This window comes from Stigmatopora argus, chromosome 7, assembly GCF_051989625.1.
Source record: "Stigmatopora argus isolate UIUO_Sarg chromosome 7, RoL_Sarg_1.0, whole genome shotgun sequence".
Taxonomy (NCBI): domain Eukaryota; kingdom Metazoa; phylum Chordata; class Actinopteri; order Syngnathiformes; family Syngnathidae; genus Stigmatopora; species Stigmatopora argus.
Window position 1 is genome coordinate 18492593 of NC_135393.1, and position 7430 is coordinate 18500022.

Here is a 7430-nt window from a genome sequence, read left to right on the forward strand (position 1 = left end):
AGTAAAGCTTTTTTCTTAAAAAACGACATAGTATAGTAAGGCTTTTTTTCTTTAAAAAAACGACATAGTATAGTAAGGCTTTTTTTCTTTAAAAAAACGACATAGTATAGTAAGGCTTTTTTCTTAAAAAACGACATAGTATAGTAAGGCTTTTTTCTTAAAAAACGACATAGTATAGTAAGGCTTTTTTCGTTAAAAAATGACATAGTATAGTAAGGCTTTTTTTTCTAAAAAAACGACATAGTATAGTAAGGCTTTTTTTCTTTAAAAAAACGACATAGTATAGTAAGGCTTTTTTTCTTTAAAAAAACGACATAGTATAGTAAGGCTTTTTTCTTAAAAAACGACATAGTATAGTAAGGCTTTTTTCTTAAAAAACGACATGGTATAGTAAGGCTTTTTTCTTAAAAAACAACATAGTATAGTAAGGCTTTTTTCTTGAAAAAACGACATAGTATAGTAAGGCTTTTTTCTTGAAAAAACGACATAGTATAGTAAGGCTTTTTTCTTGAAAAAACGACATAGTATAGTAAGGCTTTTTTCTTAAAAAAACGACATAGTATAGTAAGGCTTTTTCTTAAAAGACGACATAGTATAGTGAGGCTTTTTTCTTAAAAAACGACATAGTATAGTAAGGCTTTTTTCATTAAAAACGACATAGTATAGTAAGGCTTTTTTCGTTAAAAAACGACATAGTATAGTAAGGCTTTTTTTCTTTAAAAAAACGACATAGTATAATAAGGCTTTTTTCTTAAAAAACAACATAGTATAGTAAGGCTTTTTTCTTGAAAAAACGACATAGTATAGTAAGGCTTTTTTCTTGAAAAAAACGACATAGTATAATAAGGCTTTTTTCTTAAAAAACAACATAGTATAGTAAGGCTTTTTTCTTAAAAAAACGACATAGTATAGTAAGGCTTTTTTCTTGAAAAAAACGACATAGTATAGTAATTTTTTTTCTTTAAAAAAACGACATAGTATAGTAAGGCTTTTTTCTTAAAAAACGACATAGTATAGTAAGGCTTTTTTCTTAAAAAACAACATAGTATAGTAAGGCTTTTTTTTCTAAAAAAACGACATAGTATAGTAAGGCTTTTTTTCTTTAAAAAAACGATATAGTATAGTAAGGCTTTTTTTCTTTAAAAAAACGACATAGTATAGTAAGGCTTTTTTCTTAAAAAACAACATAGTATAGTAAGGCTTTTTTTTCTAAAAAAACGACATAGTATAGTAAGGCTTTTTTTCTTTAAAAAAACGACATAGTATAGTAAGGCTTTTTTCTTAAAAAACAACATAGTATAGTAAGGCTTTTTTCTTGAAAAAAACGACATAGTATAGTAAGGCTTTTTTCTTAAAAAACGACATAGTATAGTAAGGCTTTTTTCTTAAAAAACAACATAGTATAGTAAGGCTTTTTTCTTGAAAAAACGACATAGTATAGTAAGGCTTTTTTCTTGAAAAAAACGACATAGTATAGTAAGGCTTTTTTCTTAAAAAACGACATAGTATAGTAAGGCTTTTTTCTTAAAAAACAACATAGTATAGTAAGGCTTTTTTCTTGAAAGAACGACATAGTATAGTAAGGCTTTTTTCTTGAAAAAACGACATAGTATAGTAAGGCTTTTTTCTTGAAAAAAACGACATAGTATAGTAAGGCTTTTTTCTTAAAAGACGACATAGTATAGTGAGGCTTTTTTCTTAAAAAACGACATAGTATAGTAAGGCTTTTTTCATTAAAAACGACATAGTATAGTAAGGCTTTTTTCGTTAAAAAATGACATAGTATAGTAAAGCTTTTTTCTTAAAAAACGACATAGTATAGTAAGGCTTTTTTTCTTTAAAAAAAACGACATAGTATAGTAAGGCTTTTTTTCTTTAAAAAAACGACATAGTATAGTAAGGCTTTTTTCTTAAAAAACGACATAGTATAGTAAGACTTTTTTCTTAAAAAACGACATGGTATAGTAAGGCTTTTTTCTTAAAAAACAACATAGTATAGTAAGGCTTTTTTCTTGAAAAAACGACATAGTATAGTAAGGCTTTTTTCTTGAAAAAACGACATAGTATAGTAAGGCTTTTTTCTTAAAAGACGACATAGTATAGTAAGGCTTTTTTCTTAAAAGACGACATAGTATAGTAAGGCTTTTTTCTTAAAAAACAACATAGTATAGTAAGGCTTTTTTCTTGAAAAAACGACATAGTATAGTAAGGCTTTTTTCTTAAAAGACGACATAGTATAGTAAGGCTTTTTTCTTAAAAGACGACATAGTATAGTGAGGCTTTTTTCTTAAAAAACGACATAGTATAGTAAGGCTTTTTTCATTAAAAACGACATAGTATAGTAAGGCTTTTTTCGTTAAAAAATGACATAGTATAGTAAGGCTTTTTTTTTCTAAAAAAACGACATAGTATAGTAAGGCTTTTTTTCTTTAAAAAAACGACATAGTATAATAAGGCTTTTTTCTTAAAAAACAACATAGTATAGTAAGGCTTTTTTCTTGAAAAAACGACATAGTATAGTAAGGCTTTTTTCTTGAAAAAAACGACATAGTATAGTAATTTTTTTTCTTAAAAAACGACATAGTATAGTAAGGCTTTTTTCTTAAAAAACATAGTATAGTAAGGCTTTTTTCTTGAAAAAACGACATAGTATAGTAAGGCTTTTTTCTTGAAAAAACGACATAGTATAGTAAGGCTTTTTTCTTGAAAAAAACGACATAGTATAGTAAGGCTTTTTTCTTAAAAAAACGACATAGTATAGTAAGGCTTTTTTCTTAAAAAACAACATAGTATAGTAAGGCTTTTTTCTTGAAAAAACGACATAGTATAGTAAGGCTTTTTTCTTGAAAAAAACGACATAGTATAGTAAGGCTTTTTTCTTGAAAAAACGACATAGTATAGTAAGGCTTTTTTCTTGAAAAAACGACATAGTATAGTAAGGCTTTTTTCTTGAAAAAACGACATAGTATAGTAAGGCTTTTTTCTTGAAAAAAACGACATAGTATAGTAAGGCTTTTTTCTTAAAAGACGACATAGTATAGTGAGGCTTTTTTCTTAAAAAACGACATAGTATAGTAAGGCTTTTTTCATTAAAAACGACATATATAGTAAGGCTTTTTCCGTTAAAAAATGACATAGTATAGTAAAGCTTTTTTCTTAAAAAACGACATAGTATAGTAAGGCTTTTTTTCTTTAAAAAAACGACATAGTATAGTAAGGCTTTTTTTCTTTAAAAAAACGACATAGTATAGTCAGGCTTTTTTCTTAAAAAACGACATAGTATAGTAAGGCTTTTTTCTTAAAAAACGACATAGTATAGTAAGGCTTTTTTCGTTAAAAAATGACATAGTATAGTAAGGCTTTTTTTTCTAAAAAAACGACATAGTATAGTAAGGCTTTTTTTCTTTAAAAAAACGACATAGTATAGTAAGGCTTTTTTTCTTTAAAAAAACGACATAGTATAGTAAGGCTTTTTTCTTAAAAAACGACATAGTATAGTAAGGCTTTTTTCTTAAAAAACGACATGGTATAGTAAGGCTTTTTTCTTAAAAAACAACATAGTATAGTAAGGCTTTTTTCTTGAAAAAACGACATAGTATAGTAAGGCTTTTTTCTTGAAAAAACGACATAGTATAGTAAGGCTTTTTTCTTAAAAGACGACATGGTATAGTAAGGCTTTTTTCTTGAAAAAACGACATAGTATAGTAAGGCTTTTTTCTTAAAAAACAACATAGTATAGTAAGGCTTTTTTCTTGAAAAAACGACATAGTATAGTAAGGCTTTTTTCTTGAAAAAACGACATAGTATAGTAAGGCTTTTTTCTTAAAAGACGACATAGTATAGTAAGGCTTTTTTCTTAAAAGACGACATAGTATAGTAAGGCTTTTTTCTTAAAAAACAACATAGTATAGTAAGGCTTTTTTCTTGAAAAAACGACATAGTATAGTAAGGCTTTTTTCTTAAAAGACGACATAGTATAGTAAGGCTTTTTTCTTAAAAGACGACATAGTATAGTAAGGCTTTTTTCTTAAAAGACGACATAGTATAGTAAGGCTTTTTTCTTAAAAAACAACATAGTATAGTAAGGCTTTTTTCTTGAAAAAACGACATAGTATAGTAAGGCTTTTTTTCTTTAAAAAAACGACATAGTATAATAAGGCTTTTTTCTTAAAAAACAACATAGTATAGTAAGGCTTTTTTCTTGAAAAAACGACATAGTATAGTAAGGCTTTTTTCTTGAAAAAAACGACATAGTATAGTAATTTTTTTTCTTAAAAAACGACATAGTATAGTAAGGCTTTTTTCTTAAAAAACGACATAGTATAGTAAGGCTTTTTTCTTGAAAAAAACGACATAGTATAGTAAGGCTTTTTTCATTAAAAACGACATAGTATAGTAAGGCTTTTTGTTCGTTAAAAAATGACATAGTATAGTAAGGCTTTTTTTTCTAAAAAAACGACATAGTATAGTAAGGCTTTTTTTCTTTAAAAAAACGACATAGTATAGTAAGGCTTTTTTTCTTTAAAAAAACGACATAGTATAGTAAGGCTTTTTTCTTGAAAAAACGACATAGTATAGTAAGGCTTTTTTCTTGAAAAAACGACATAGTATAGTGAGGCTTTTTTCTTGAAAAAAACGACATAGTATAGTAAGGCTTTTTTCTTAAAAGACGACATAGTATAGTAAGGCTTTTTTCTTAAAAGACGACATAGTATAGTGAGGCTTTTTTCTTAAAAAACGACATAGTATAGTAAGGCTTTTTTCATTAAAAACGACATAGTATAGTAAGGCTTTTTTCGTTAAAAAACGACATAGTAAGGCTTTTTTTCTTTAAAAAAACGACATAGTATAATAAGGCTTTTTTCTTAAAAAACAACATAGTATAGTAAGGCTTTTTTCTTGAAAAAACGACATAGTATAGTAAGGCTTTTTTCTTGAAAAAAACGACATAGTATAGTAATTTTTTTTCTTAAAAAACGACATAGTATAGTAAGGCTTTTTTCTTAAAAAACAACATAGTATAGTAAGGCTTTTTTCTTGAAAAAACGACATAGTATAGTAAGGCTTTTTTCTTCAAAAAAACGACATAGTATAGTAAGGCTTTTTTCGTTAAAAAATGACATAGTATAGTAAGGCTTTTTTTTCTAAAAAAACGACATAGTATAGTAAGGCTTTTTTTCTTTAAAAAAACGACATAGTATAGTAAGGCTTTTTTTCTTTAAAAAAACGACATAGTATAGTAAGGCTTTTTTCTTGAAAAAACGACATAGTATAGTAAGGCTTTTTTCTTGAAAAAACGACATAGTATAGTGAGGCTTTTTTCTTGAAAAAAACGACATAGTATAGTAAGGCTTTTTTCATTAAAAACGACATAGTATAGTAAGGCTTTTTTCGTTAAAAAATGACATAGTATAGTAAGGCTTTTTTTTCTAAAAAAACGACATAGTATAGTAAGGCTTTTTTTCTTTAAAAAAACGACATAGTATAGTAAGGCTTTTTTCTTAAAAAACAACATAGTATAGTAAGGCTTTTTTCTTGAAAAAAACGACATAGTATAGTAAGGCTTTTTTCTTAAAAGACGACATAGTATAGTGAGGCTTTTTTCTTAAAAAACGACATAGTATAGTAAGGCTTTTTTCATTAAAAACGACATAGTATAGTAAGGCTTTTTTCGTTAAAAAATGACATAGTATAGTAAGGCTTTTTTTTTCTAAAAAAACGACATAGTATAGTAAGGCTTTTTTTCTTTAAAAAAACGACATAGCATAATAAGGCTTTTTTCTTAAAAAACAACATAGTATAGTAAGGCTTTTTTCTTGAAAAAACGACATAGTATAGTAAAGCTTTTTTCTTGAAAAAACGACATAGTATAGTAAGGCTTTTTTCTTGAAAAAAACGACATAGTATAGTAATTTTTTTTCTTAAAAAACGACATAGTATAGTAAGGCTTTTTTCTTAAAAAACAACATAGTATAGTAAGGCTTTTTTCTTGAAAAAACGACATAGTATAGTAAGGCTTTTTTCTTGAAAAAAACGACATAGTATAGTAAGGCTTTTTTCATTAAAAACGACATAGTATAGTAAGGCTTTTTTCGTTAAAAAATGACATAGTATAGTAAGGCTTTTTTTTCTAAAAAAACGACATAGTATAGTAAGGCTTTTTTTCTTTAAAAAAACGACATAGTATAGTAAGGCTTTTTTTCTTTAAAAAAACGACATAGTATAGTAAGGCTTTTTTCTTGAAAAAACGACATAGTATAGTAAGGCTTTTTTCTTGAAAAAACGACATAGTATAGTGAGGCTTTTTTCTTGAAAAAAACGACATAGTATAGTAAGGCTTTTTTCATTAAAAACGACATAGTATAGTAAGGCTTTTTTCGTTAAAAAATGACATAGTATAGTAAGGCTTTTTTTTCTAAAAAAACGACATAGTATAGTAAGGCTTTTTTTCTTTAAAAAAACGACATAGTATAGTAAGGCTTTTTTCTTAAAAAACAACATAGTATAGTAAGGCTTTTTTCTTGAAAAAAACGACATAGTATAGTAAGGCTTTTTTCTTAAAAGACGACATAGTATAGTGAGGCTTTTTTCTTAAAAAACGACATAGTATAGTAAGGCTTTTTTCATTAAAAACGACATAGTATAGTAAGGCTTTTTTCGTTAAAAAATGACATAGTATAGTAAGGCTTTTTTTTCTAAAAAAACGACATAGTATAGTAAGGCTTTTTTCTTGAAAAAAACGACATAGTATAGTAATTTTTTTTCTTAAAAAACGACATAGTATAGTAAGGCTTTTTTCTTAAAAAACGACATAGTATAGTAAGGCTTTTTTCATTAAAAACGACATAGTATAGTAAGGCTTTTTTCGTTAAAAAATGACATAGTATAGTAAGGCTTTTTTTTTCTAAAAAAACGACATAGTATAGTAAGGCTTTTTTTCTTTAAAAAAACGACATAGCATAATAAGGCTTTTTTCTTAAAAAACAACATAGTATAGTAAGGCTTTTTTCTTGAAAAAACGACATAGTATAGTAAGGCTTTTTTCTTGAAAAAACGACATAGTATAGTAAGGCTTTTTTCTTGAAAAAAACGACATAGTATAGTAATTTTTTTTCTTAAAAAACGACATAGTATAGTAAGGCTTTTTTCTTAAAAAACAACATAGTATAGTAAGGCTTTTTTCTTGAAAAAACGACATAGTATAGTAAGGCTTTTTTCTTGAAAAAACGACATAGTATAGTAAGGCTTTTTTCTTGAAAAAAATGACATAGTATAGTAATTTTTTTTCTTAAAAAACGACATAGTATAGTAAGGCTTTTTTCTTAAAAAACAACATAGTATAGTAAGGCTTTTTTCTTGAAAAAACGACATAGTATAGTAAGGCTTTTTTCTTGAAAAAACGACATAGTATAGTAAGGCTTTTTTCTTGA